This window comes from Notamacropus eugenii, chromosome 1, assembly GCF_028372415.1.
Source record: "Notamacropus eugenii isolate mMacEug1 chromosome 1, mMacEug1.pri_v2, whole genome shotgun sequence".
Taxonomy (NCBI): domain Eukaryota; kingdom Metazoa; phylum Chordata; class Mammalia; order Diprotodontia; family Macropodidae; genus Notamacropus; species Notamacropus eugenii.
In genome coordinates this window covers 237,981,108-237,995,155 of record NC_092872.1, presented here as the reverse complement: position 1 = coordinate 237,995,155, position 14,048 = coordinate 237,981,108, and the positions used below count along the sequence as shown (strand labels likewise).

General features: G+C 40.0%; 1 long non-coding RNA gene across 2 annotated transcripts; it reads left to right on the top strand.

The window, feature by feature from the left end:
• The first annotated feature begins 6,882 nt into the window (after positions 1 to 6,882).
• LOC140517197 (uncharacterized) lies at positions 6,883 to 8,252 on the top strand. 2 transcript variants are annotated; one of them, XR_011971509.1, is made up of 3 exons: positions 6,883 to 6,951; positions 7,773 to 7,875; positions 8,058 to 8,252. It is a non-coding gene; the product is annotated as an uncharacterized lncRNA (long non-coding RNA). The 2 variants fall into 2 exon arrangements; XR_011971508.1 differs by lacking the exon at positions 6,883 to 6,951 and adding an exon at positions 6,970 to 7,202.
• The last annotated feature ends 5,796 nt before the right edge of the window (positions 8,253 to 14,048 follow it).

Below are 14,048 nucleotides of genomic sequence, written 5' to 3'. Positions count from 1 at the left end.
GCATTACACTATCCAGTATGTCTTCCCACACCTTCTCGATACTCAGGACACTACCAGTTAACCACTCATCTAAGGCAGGGGCGATACTGGAAGGGGTAAAGGGGCTGTGTAACCCCACAAGCTATATTTTGCAGTCCTTTGTCCCTTTGTTCAAATACTCCAGCAAACAAGGTTTTACAAGTCTTTGTGAAGATAAGCAAAGATTTAGATAGCACTAGTACAAATAGATGAGTGTTTAAATTGGCCACAAACTGAAATTTAAGCCTGAGACTGAGGTGTTAGCCTCTTGTTACTTAACATGTATCTCTTCCACTAGGGTACATGCTTCTTGATCACTTAAGCCTCTCAAGATATCTTGGGGTATACGGGCTAGATTTCTTTTTTAAGGACTATGCCTTAAATCCAAATTACGATGACTCTCAGTGATTGGCCAACAATAGGTCCCAGCCCAAGCCTTACTTTGATATTGTTTGGCCCTTGATGGCTCAGAGTGAGTATAAGTAGCAATTGTTTCTGTTTTGGTCAGAAATCCAGAGGGTCTTCCTCTCCTAGATTTTATGTTGATTTCTTTGTCCCTTTTTTTTTTTTAACTAGGTGAAAGAAGTCATTCTCTGCCTCATTTCTTACCTAGCCTAAATCACTGAATGAGTGTTGCTTCAGACAAACTGAGACCTAGGAAAGACCTTATCTTAAAAAGGCCAAGGTCTCCCACTGTATGGAACCATCTCCAGTCATCTTGATTTATATCTTGCCACAGGACTCAGATGGTTCTGGAGGAGAAAGTGAGGCTGGTGACTTTGCACAGCCCTTCCTCACTGAAATCAATTCACTTGCAAGTCATGACATCACCTTCCTGGTCATGGTCCTCTAGAAGAATGGAGGACCAATGACAACTATTTTGGAATAAGGAAATCATGAAGAAAGATATTTAAGGGCCTCCCATGGCTCAGCTCTGCCCCTTTGAGTGGCTCGCTGAATATTTTAGGATTTGAGAACTTGGTGGACCCTCAACACTGAGACAGTATATGCCAGAGTCAGGATTCAAATTCCAAGTCTCCTGACTTAAAGTCCATCATCCTTTTCACTATAATATACTATGTCTCTGAGCTTTGGTTTCCTTAGCTGTAAAATGACTAAGTTGGACTGAAAAATACCCCTACAATTTGTTTTGATGTAACATATTTCCCAACAAAAACATAAACTTCTTTACAGAGTACATTTCATGGGGAAAAAAAACCCTGATTACTGATAATATAATTTAATTATTGAGAATAGATGAGAAAATGCCTTAGGTCAAAAACTCTTCCTTCTGGGTTTTCATCCCCATTGCCTAACATAAGGTCTTTGCCTGGTAATAAATGTCCATCCTATTGGGTTAGATTGAATGGGTTGTTAACAGAACTTTGGCAGCTCCTCATTAACATCAGTCATTGACTTTAGTAATTGACCAGCAACTTATTATTTCTTGTGGGAGACTTTATTTACACTGTGGTAATCATTGTCCTCCTGGTTCTGATTTCTTCACTCTGTGCCACTTTCTACTTCATCCTATGTTTCTCTGAAAAATGCCTTCTTATTTGGCATTGTTTGCATCTTGCCAATCATCCCTTGCATTTGTAGGCCAGTTTTTTCAACTCTCCCTGTCACGTTTAGCCTCCATCTCTTTGTTATCATAAAAAAATGATGCTAGGACCATTTTTTGTACATTTGGGTGGGTTTGGGGTTTTTTTTTTTTGTTGTTATCATTAACCTTCCTGGGATGTCGTCCTAATTTTCAGGTTTCTAGGTCACTTTCCTTGAATAATTCCAGACTGATTTCTAGAACAGTCTAAATAGTTCTAGGAGCAGGGAATTTTCCGACTTATTTTCCTTAGGCTCTCCAGTAATGTTTTCCCATCTTTGGGGACTTCTTTGAAAAGTTATTGTGTGTGTTAATAGGGACCACTACCATTTACATTCAATTCAGCAAATCTTTCATCTTTTCTTCCACTTACTTAGAGCCAGTAGAAAGTAAGCCCCCAGGGATGATTTTCTTTGACTTGGTTGGTATTCTCAGCTCTGTGCTTCATCAAGGCATAGAAGAATGGAGAGACTGTTGTACTGGAAGACAGGAAGACCCGGGTTCTCCTCCTGGCTCTGTGTGACCATGAGCAAGTGACTTAACATCTCTGACTTTCAGATTCATCATCTGTGAAATGGGGAGAATAACATCCGATGGATATACCTCACTGGTTAGTTGAAAGACTCAAAGGAAGCGATGTATATAAAGTGTTGTGCAAATCTTAAAACTCAACATAAATGTAATTTATAATTACATAAATGTATTTATAATTCAAGGAAAGAGCACAGTAGGTAGAGACTTGGTTTTTATCTTACTTTGCTCACTAACTAGCTATGGGACTTTGGGTAAGTCACTCAGTTCCTCTAAGCTTTATTTCCTTAGTCATGAAATGAGGGGGTTGGACTAGATTGGAATGAATGAAGGGATTACAGTTTGTTAAACACCTACTGTGTGCTAGGTAGTGACATCAATCAATCAATCAACAAGCGTTTATTCCGTTCCAGGCACTGTGATAAGTGTTGAGGGTACAAAGAAAGGCTACAACAATCCCTGCCCTCAAGAAGCTCACATTTTAATGAAGAAGAAAACATGCAAATAATGAGTTATGTACAAGATATATTCATTGTGAAAGGAAGATAGGTAGGAAGGGATGGAGGAATGGATGAAAGGAGAGGAAAGAAGGCACAGAGCTTGAATCAGATACGCCTCCAAAAAGGCATGATAGGGTGTAAATGTACCAGAAAGGAAATGCAGCTAATAATTTTTTAAATTGATAGTCTTTACAATTTGGATTTCAATTTGTCTTAAGTCAAAGATTACATATTTCTTCTTCCAGATTATTTTCTCAAGAACTCATGGTTTGCTTAGGTCCTTAGGAAAAGGTGCCTAGGAACTTTCATTGTATGTTAAAAACAATTCTAGTTTTGGTTGTCATTTGTTTTGGTCTTAGAAGAGGGGGTACCATGGTGAAAAAGACAAGTAAGCCATGGTCCCCACTCTTGAGAAGCTTCCATTCTTATAAGAAGGCAAGTCATTCCCCGATTAATAAATGGTCAAAAGATATGAACAGGAGGTTTTCAGAGGAAGAAATTAAAGCTTATCTATAGTCATATGAAAAAATGCTCTAAATCACTGTTGATTAGAGAAACTCTCAGGTATCACATCACACCTATAAGATTGGCTGACATGACAAAACAGGAAAAGGATAAATGTTGGAGAAGATGTGGGGAAACTGGAACACTAACTCATTGCTGGTGGAATTATAAACTGATCCAACCATTCTGGAGAGCAATTTGGAACTATACCCAAAGGGCTATAAAACTGTGCATGCCCTTTGACCCAGCAATACTGATTCTAGGGCTGTATCCCAAAGAGATCATAAAAATGGGAAAAGGACCCACATGTATAAAAATTTTTATAGCAGTTCTTTTTGTGGTGCCTAACAGTTGGAAATTGAGGGAATGCCTATCAGCTGGGGAATGGCTGAACAAGTTGTGATATATGAATATAATGGAATACTATTGTGCTATAAGAAATGATGAGCAGGCAGACTTCAGAAAAACCTGGAAAGACTTACATGAACTGATGCTGAGTGAGGTGAGCAAATCCAAGAGAATACTGTATACAGTAACTGCCACATTAGATGGTGACTAACTTAGATAGGCTAATCTCTTCTTAGCAATGCAAGGATCTAAGACAACTCCAAAAGATTCATGATGGAAAATTCCACGTCCAGAAGAAGAACTATGGAATCTGAATGCAGATGGAAACATATTATTTGCTTTCTCTTTTTTCCTTTTTTTTTGTGTGTGTTTTTTCTTTCTCATGGTTTCTCCCATTGGTTCTAATTCTTATGTACAACATGACTAATATGAAAATGGGTTTAATATGAATGTATATGTTCAGCCCATATCAATTTACATGTCATCTTGGGGTAGGGGAAAGATCTTAGAAAAACTCAAAATTTTATGGAAGTGAATGTTGAAAACTAAAAACAAATTAGAAAAGAAAAAATTAAATAATAAAAACAAGAAACTTCCATTGTACTTGAGGGGGTAAGGAAGTGAGGTGGAGGGAAGAGAAAATCTTCCTCTGTAAAATAAGGGGTCTGGAGCCAAAGGCTTCCTTCCAGATTTGATCTATAACTTCAGCCAGGGGGGCAAGCTAGGGGATGCCCTTCTCCCCCACCAGAGAAGGCACCTGGGCTGAGCCTGGAAGGAAGATGTGGTTTCTAAAAGGTGCAGCTAAGGCCGGAGTGTCTCCAGACACAAAGGGACCAACAACATAACCTTTATGAATGCAAGGAGATAGGAAATAGCACATCAAGTCTGGGAAGCAGTTTCATAGAGCATGAAATGAAATAAGACTGGAAAGGCAGGTTGGAGGCTATCTGTGGAAGACCTTAAATGCCCAGCTAAGGAGGTTGGGTTTTATCTTAGAGACAATACACTTTGGGATAGGGGAGCATGGTGGTCAGAACTATGCTTTAGTGAAAATTACTTTAGCCATTGTGTGAAGGATGAATTGGAGATGATCTCTCACCACCACCACCCCTTCCACTTCTAATATGGGATGAGCCTATGAGTCAAAGGAATGCATCTCTAACAATGGAACTCCAGGCACTCTGATGGATGAGAGATGTTTGGGGAAGGTAATTGTGGGAAACAACTCCACTTGGAACACCTCTAATCATGCCTTGTCAGCAGCCACCTACTCCAGCTACTCAAAAGGCTGGTCCTGATGTGGGCTGAAAGGGACAACATTTATTTAGGTCATGGGGTGGGGGACATAACTGAGAAAGACAAAGGGAAGTATAGTGCCTGGTGCACAGTAGGCACTTAAATGTTTGCTGATGTGTTCTCTGCCTGGAATGAATTTGGAGAAAGAGAAGCCTTTTAAGGAAGAAAGGAACAATGGCCGCATGGGGAATCCTTCTGGACCTTTCCCAGGAGGCCTGCGTTTCTAACAGAGACCTTTGTTTTCCCTTTACCTCACTCTTGAGGAAAGTAGGAGCTGTAAACTTGGGGTCTTGTGCCTTCACCTGGATAGGGATAGGAAATAGGTAGATGAGCAAGGGATTAAAGCTGATAACTGGCTGGGAGGAATGAGCTGGCCTTTCACAAAGGCCATGGAGCTTTAGCCAAACAGGTCAGGGAAGAAAGATGCCAACAAACGTGTCTTGACTTAAGACTAAGGTGCTAAGAATTCAGCAGTGAGTCCGGATCTGCTGTTTCTCATCCAGCCCTGGCACAGGCAGGGATCAGACCCACATACAGGGAGGAGGACTCTTGGGGAGAGTCAATTCAAAAAACTCAGGGGCCCTGTGTTTGGCCCTGGAGCCCATACAAGGTTTAGATCCAATAAAGCCCTTGCCTTCATGGAATTTATAGGCTACAAGTCCAAGGCTTCCAGCCTAGAGGGATCTTCAGAAACTTTTTGTCCATTTGAGAATTTCAAATTCTCCAAGCCTAATAATGAGTAGTACAAAGGGAAATGTCTGAAGAGGTCTAAGGAGAGAAGAGGGCTTCTTAGAGTAAGTGGGATTTGTGTTAGTAGGCACACATCTGCGCCCTCAAAGGGCAGGTAATCCCAAGGGCCCTAGGAGCTGTGCACAGCTACTGAAAACCAAACACCAGAAATTGGCTTTTTTTTTCATGGAAATGACACTAAAGAAGATACATTTGTGCTTTCTGTACCTTAAGGACCATCAGCATGGTACAGTAGAAAGAGCATGGAATCAGAGAATCTGGCTTCAGAACTGGGCTCCTACAATCAAGGCCTGCATGTAATGGGTGAGCGACAACTCTCTAGGCCTCTAACTCCATCTGTGAAATGAGAGGGTTGGGCTGAATCAGGGGTTCTTAAACCTTTTTTATATCATAGACCCCCTTGGACTGTCTGGGGAAGCCTAAAGATTACCTCTCAGAATCATGTTTTTAAATGCATAAAATGACATGCAGAGGATTACAAAAGAAATGAATTATATTGAAATAGTTGTCAAAATATATTTTAAAGTTTTTAGAAGTTTACAGACCTCAAGTTAAGGACTCTTGGAATCGATAGCTTCTAGGATCCCTTCCAGCTACAGGTCTATGACCCCTAGGCCTTTCCATCTAATTAGCCACAGAATCATCCTGGATAGAGCATCTGCTCCTATTAGAATATGGACATCTTGGTTTGGCGCCTTTTGTTCTTCATTATTTTTTGTCTATTATAAATACTCAGATACATGAAGAAAAGATGCTATCTGCAGTCAGAGAAAGAACTGATAAATAGAAGTATATATAGAATAATTTTATATATTTTCATATATAGATATACATGTACATGTATATATGTGTGTATAAGTATGTGTTTATACACATATGTGGTTTGTATATATATTTACATACTCATATATGTTTATTTGTATCTAATAACAGCCATATGGGGAGGAGGAAAAAAAAGAAATTTATACGATCATTTTCTTGTATATTTGAAAAGAATAGCAAGTTATTTGTAGTTTTGTATACAATCATCTTTTTATTGTACTATATTATGGAAATCCTTGTTTTATTCCATACATTAAAAACAGAATTAAAAAAGAACATGAGCACCTTGAGAGGAGGACCTGTCTTAATTTTCTGTCTCCAGCTTTTAACACAGTGCTTCATTGAGTGACATAATAAAGTCTTTTAAAAAAATAATAAAGTCCTAATGAATACTTTTTCATTCATTCATTGAAGGAAGGATAGGATTCAATTCAATTGAACAAGCAGTCATTCATCACCTAGCATGTGGCAGGTACAGGGCTAGACTATAGAATTCATTCAAATGGAAAAGGGAGAGGAAAGGAAGAACACAGGCAGACCTTGTGCTCGATCGCGCTTCACTTCATTGTGTGTTTGCAGGTATTGAGATTTGGTTTGGTTTGGTTTAGTTTCCAAACACATTGAAGGTTTGTGGTAAGCTTGTATGGGGCAAGTCTATCAGGGCCATTTTTCCAGCAGCACATGCTCATAGGGTGTTTCTGGGTCACATTCTGATGACTCTCGCAGTATTTCTAACTTTTTCACTGTGATTATATGTTCTGGTGATCTGCGATCAGTCATGTTTGGTGTTACTGTTGTAATTGTTTTGGGGCACAATGAACCACAAGCAGGTAAGAAGGCAAACAATCACTAAATGGATGTGTCCTGATTGCTTCCCCAACTGGCTATTTCCCATCTCTCTCTCTCTGTCTCTGTCTCTCTTTGTCTCTCTGTCTCTGTCTCTCTCTGTCTCTGTCTCTCTGTTCTGTCTCTGTCTCTCTGTCTCTCTGTCTCTCTCTGTCTCTGTCTCTATCTCTGTCTCTCTCTCTGTCTCTCTGTCTCTGTCTCTGTCTCTCTGTCTCTCTCTCTCTGTCTCTCTGTCTTTGTCTCTTTCTGTCTCTCTATGTCTCTCTGTCTCTCTCTCTGTCTCTGTCTGTCTCTCTGTCTCTCTGTCTCTGTCTCTCTATGTCTCTCTGTCTCTCTCTCTCTCCTTCAGACTCCCTATTCCCTAAGACACAGCAGTATTGAAGAATATTACACTAACTTAGTTGATAAAGTAGAGGCAGGGTTTGAGAGGATTGACTCCAATTCCAAAAGGGGTTCTACTGTGAATGCTATCAAACAGCATAACATGCTACAGAGACATCTTTGGTCAAAGGAAGAGTCAAGTGATGGGACAAACCTCATTGTCTTATTTTAAGAAATTTCCACAGCCACCTTCTGCAACCACCATCCTGATCAGCCATCAGCATCTAGACAAGACCCTCCACCAGCAAAAGAAATTATGACTCATTGAAGTCTCAGGTGATGAGTAGCATTTTTTTTTAGCAATAAAGTATTTTAAATTAAGGTATGTGCATTCTTTAAGACCTAATGCTATTGCACACTTAATAGACTACAGTATAGTATAAACATAACTTTTATATGCATTGGGAAACCAAAAAATTTGTATGATTCACTTTATTGTAAAATTTGCTTTATTACAGTGGTCTGGAATATCTCTGAGGTGAGCCTGTCCATATGGCACACAGGGGACAGAGAAGAATCTAAAGAAGGTCTTTGATGGCAGTGTAATACCATGGAAAAAACACTGATTGTGGAGTTAGGCAGTACTATTAAACTGTAATAGAGATAAATTTCTTTGGCCAAATATTAACTTAGAAAATGACAAATTAACATTATCTGTGCTGTATTGTATCTTTATTTATTTTGTTAAACATTTCCCAATTACAATTTACTCTAGTTCAGGCCACACAGCAGGAGTTTTGCTGCCTTCAAGTTTGATACCTCTGAGTTAGAGGATATGGATTCGAATCCTGCTTCTAGGACTTAAGTTTCTTTGAGAGCAGGGACTGTCTTTCTTTGCCTTTCTTTGTATCCCCAGCTCTCAGCACAAAACCTAGACTAATAATAGATATCCTTCTCATTGACTGACTTCACCTTTGTGAATTTGACTGAATCACCAGACCTCCCTAGGTCTCAATTTCCTCACCTGTAAAATGAAAGGGCTGAACCAGATGACCTCTGAGGTCCTGTCCAACTTTAGACTTTACATGCTTGTGAAAGAGAAGTCTGGTGACTGAGTAAAATATTTTCAGCTGAAGATGAATGTTTCCCAGGAACACAGGGAAGATGCTGACGAGGGCAGCCCAGAGTCATCCAAGAAACTGACTTTAGAGGAATTTGCCATCCAAAGCTCAGCGTTGTCCAGTGTGATGTGATGAGTTTGCTACGGTTTCATCTGTTGTCTTAGCTCAGCCTTTCTGAGAACATGGTATCCCCCAGAGAGCATTCCCCCTCCTGCTCTGGGTGTTTGTGGCTATCAGCTGCTTAGAGAGATGTGGGTACAAACACTAGACACCAATCAGCTGAGAAAACAGACACCTCCCCACCCTGCCACATGCGCAGCACTGACACCAATCCTTTTGTCAGAACATGCGTACTCAATCTCTGTACCCTCTCCCTCCCTACATATTTCTGTGTGTGTGTGTGTGTGTGTGTGTGTGTGTGTGCGCGCATGTGCGTCTTCACTTCTCTCCTCATACATTCATTCTTTTCTCTCATAACCTGTAGTTTGCAGACCCAAGCATGCTTCTGTTTGGTTCAAAAATGAATATGATACATTAATAATGTTCCTTTTATTGTCACAACTTTCTTTAAATTTTTTTACCCATATCTTATGTTTTTATATTACCTTTATTTTCAAATACACTCTTCCTCATTCCCTGACCCCTTGTAAGAAAAGGGGAGAAAATGAAGAAGGGGGAAAAAAACCCATATAGTAAATCAATACATCAAAGGAGTCTGATAGGATATGCAAAATTTCATATCCATAGCCCCCACCTCTGCAAATAAGGAAAGATGGTGGTACATTTTCTTAGGTTTCCTCCAGAGCCAAGTTTCTTTATAACTTTCTTTCAATATGCTAATAACATATATGGGAGAGTGTAAGGAAGTAGAAAGTGTCTCAATTATGGATGAAAGTGAGACTCTGGATTCTAACACTGGCTTTGACTCTTTAGTGTAGGGCATGTAGAGCATGGAGTTTGAGCTCAGAGGTCCTGACTTGGAAGCCTCTCCCTGCCACTTATTTCCTAGGTGACTTTGGCCTAGTCATCTGGGCAAGTCTTTTTTTGTTTTCACAGCACTTAGCACAATGTCTGGTACATAGTAGGTGCTTAATAAATGTTTACAGAATTGAATTGAATTTCACTTCTCTGGGCTTTAGTTTCCTTAATCTGTAAAATAAGGGAGTTAGACTAGATGACCTCTAAATATATAGGGGACTGGGTCTAGAGTCAGAAAGACCTGAGTTCAAATGCAATTTTAGCTACTTAATAGCTGTACAAACTTGAGAAAGTTGCATTACCTCTGTCTACCTCAGTTTCCTCATCTGTAAAATGAGAATGCTACTAGCACCTACCTCCCAGGATTGTTGTGAGGAAGAAATAAAATAATATTTGTGAAGCCCTTTGCAAAACTTAAAGCTGGCTATTAAATATGTAACCACAACGTACTAGCCAGTTAAATGGCCATGAGCAAGGCACTTTTCTTTGCTGGTTTCCTCATTTACCAAAAAATAGAAATGAGTAATGCTTATACTCTGGTGACCACTGCTCCCCTCTGTCAAGGTTTCCCCCATACCTCCACTCTTTCCTATCCACACAAGGGCTGATTCTGTTCCTACAAAAGTGTGCCTAGAATCTCCCATGGGTTGCTTTAAGGAATGCAGCTATTTGACTGGAATCATATCGATGGGGGAGAACCCTAGAACAAGAAAACAGGAGAGGTGGAAAGGGCTTTCTGGAAGACACTGAGCCCAACCTCCTCTTTTTCTGAGATGAGGAAACTAAAATGCAGAGAAACACACGGGGTCATAAGATCATAGATTTATATCTGACCTTAGGCACCACGAGTCCCACCCTCCTATGGATTTGTCTTTAAACATACATATTCATGCTTATGCACATGCAGACTACTTTTTGCAAGCCGGGCAAGTAGAGACAACATAACCACTCTCCCTGTATTCCCTTTTCTCTCTGGAACTTGGCACTGGCGTCTACTTCATAATTCCAGGCTGGCGGCCATCCTGGCACTAACTGCTCTGGAGAACTTGGCATCAGGACACGTGGGTTCTGGCCCCATTTCCAAGTCACTACCTGCGTCACCTTGGGCAAGTCACATCATTTCTTTCAGTGCCAATTCTTTGTCCTTCAGTCATTTTGGTTGTGAATGACTCTTCGTGACCCCATTTGGGTTCTTCTTGGCAGAGATACTAGAGTGGTTTGCCATTTCCTTCTCCAGCTTATTTAGAGATGAGGAAACTGGGGCAAACAGGATTAAGTGACTTGTCCAAGGTCACACAGCTAGTGAGTGTCTGAGGCTGGATTTGAACTCAGGTGTTCTTGAATCCAGGGTCAGTCACTCTTTTTATTGTGCCTCCTAGTTGCCCAATTTATTCATTTGTAACTTGATTCAATAAATACTTCTTCAATCTGGTTTGTGTTCAAGACACTGGGGCAGGAACTGGTGATGCAAAGACTGGGGCAAAGGCCCTGCCCTTCAGGAGTCTACATGTTACTGAGTGGGCTACAACATGGGGTCAAAGGTCTTCCTTCCAATCCTCCTTGCTTTACAGATAAAAAACAGCAGCCCAGAGAGAAGCCAAGTGATTTGCCCAGTCCCAGTAAAGTGTCTACGGTGAGATTCAGGCAGAGTCTTCCTGGTTCCCAGGACAATGTCCCATCTGCTGCACCAACAGGCACACAGATAAATCAGGTGGCACAATGGATAGAGTACCTGGTATAGCGTCAGGAGGACCGGAGTTCAAGTGTAGCCTCAGACATTTACTTATTAGCTGTGTGACCCTGGGCAAGTCCCTTAACCCTGTTTGCCTCAGTTTCCTCATCTGTAAAATGAGCTGGAGAAGGAAATGGCAAACCACTCCATTGTCTTTGCCAAGAAAACCCCAAATGAGAGTCACAAAGAATCTGACATGTCTGAAAAAAAGGACTGAAAAACAACAAAAACATGGATAAATACATATTAATAGGGCAAGATAATAATAGTAGTTAGCATTTATATAGCACTCAGATCTACAAAGCATCATCTCCTCAGCTAAATTGTGAGCTCCTTGAGGGCAGGGTCTCACTTTTGCCTCTGTTTGTAACTGCTGTGATTAGCTCAGTCCCTGGAACGTAGTAGGCACTTAATAAACGTTTGTTGAATTGAACGTAGTAGGCACTTAATAAACGTTTGTTGAATTGAACATAAACATCATCCGTCTTTTACAGATGGGGAAACTGAAGGTAATGAAGGTCTTACCCAGGGTCACATAGCTGGTAAATGCCAGGATTTGAACTTGGGTCTTCCTCACTTGAGACCCAACATTTAACCCACTGTTCCCTAATGGCCCTGGAGAAGAGGCAAGGCTTCTGCAGAAGATGATACTGGAGCTTTGCTTTGAACAGAGATTCTAAAAAACAGAGAGACAGAGATGAGGAAGGCACGCATTCCAGACTAAGGGGAGGGTAAAAATCTGTAGACATATGGTAGCAAAATTTCATTGTGAAAAATAATTAAGAAAAATAGAGTGAATCATAATAAATTAGTCTTACAAATATGTATGAGTATATGTGTATGTTTATAGATATCTATGTATATGTATATAGGTATATATATATATATATATATATCTCCATGCTTAACTGTAACCTTCTTTCAGGGAAGGGAAAAAAATAAAGTAAAAAGTTCCCAACAGAGAACAAAATAAAACTAACAAGGAAGCAAAGAAAAACTGGACAGCCTAGAAAATAATGTGCAGTATTTATTACACAGGTTTTCTTGAAATGGAAATCTATTATTCTATATTGAATCCTCTCTTATGGTCTCCTATGTACATGACTGTTTTTTTTTCTTTTCTTGTTTTGTATTTAAGAATAAAATAAAATAATTTGCAAAAAAAGAAAAATAATAAATTAAATTTTAAAAAGAATGAACTATTTGTTGACAACTCAGATGTTTTAAGAAAACAATTGCAAGAAAGTGAATATTGCTGAAGAGAAATATTTACCATCTCTAATAATATAGTATATAATAGCTAACCTTTTTGGTAAGCATTTTATAAATAATATCTCATTTGATCTTCCCAACAACCCTAGGAAGTAGATATTATTATCCTTACTTTACAGATAAGGAAACTGAGGCAGACAGAGGTTAAGTGATTTGCCCAGGGTTGTACAGCTAGTAAATATCTGAGACTAGGTGTGAACTCTAGTCTTTTAGCTAGATGGCTCAATGGATAGAGCACTAGGTGTGAGATCAGGAAGACCTGAATTCAAATCCAATCTCAGATTCTTATTAGTTGAATGACCTTGGGCAAGTCACTTAACCTCTGTTTGCCTTAATCTGATGGAGAAAGAAATGGCAAAGGACTCCAATATCTGTTAAGAAAACCATGAAGAGTCAGACATGACTGAACAAGCCTAATGCTTTCAAAGGTATTGAAGGGCAGAGTAAAAGCGAGGTAAATTCAGATATAACCAGGATAAAACCTTAGGTGGGGGCATGAGCTATAAAGATTATTTTTTGAGGGGGAAAGACCCAGTTAGTCTGTTGGTGGTTGGGAATCTAGGTGCCCTGGCCAACTGACTGATGACATCTGCCTGGCTTTCTTTACAAGGGGAATGTGAGGATCACATGATGTAAGGAGTCTGGAAATACTATTTGGGGATAAACTTACCCCCAAAATAGAAGGTACTATTAGTATAAGTTCTTGGTGTTGTTTTTAACCTGGTATTTGTGGCACTGGGGGAGCGAGACTGGCTTTAGAAGAAAAATGTTTATGACGCTTTGGAAAACTCCAGCTTCAGGATTCTCTGGTCTTTTCTGTGACTTCCTCCTGCTGTCTTGGAGAACAGCCCTGGGCTGGGTGGTTCTAGGGGAAAGAGTGTCTAGGATCTGGGTGGAGGGTGGGGGTGGAAAAGGGAATAGGAGAAGAACTTTTAGAAGTAATTCATGTTAAGAGAGCGTTCAACCATGAAGGTATATCTGGCTCCTACCCAATTTTTCAGTCTGATTTAATTTTATTCTACTTTTTATACTCTCTCTTCTCACCATACAGGTCTGTTCGCTGTTCCCCATGGACAGGACGTCTTATCTCCTGCCTCTTTTCCTATACACACTTCAGAAATGCACTCTTACATCATCCTCTCAGAATCCCTGCTTTCCTTGAAGGTACAGATCAGCCACCATCTCTTACACAAGACCTTTCTCCCCCAATGTTAATGCCCTGCCCCTCCCCATTGATAAAGCTTTCCCCTTCATGAAATTCCTTTGTATAACTTTATATTTACTCATCTGTGTACATAGCATGTATGTTCAGTACACTCCGTACAATGTAAACTCCCTGAGGGTAGGAATTGATTGGATTTTATCTTTATATCTCTAGTGCTTAGTGGAGTGACTTCTCCCTGCTC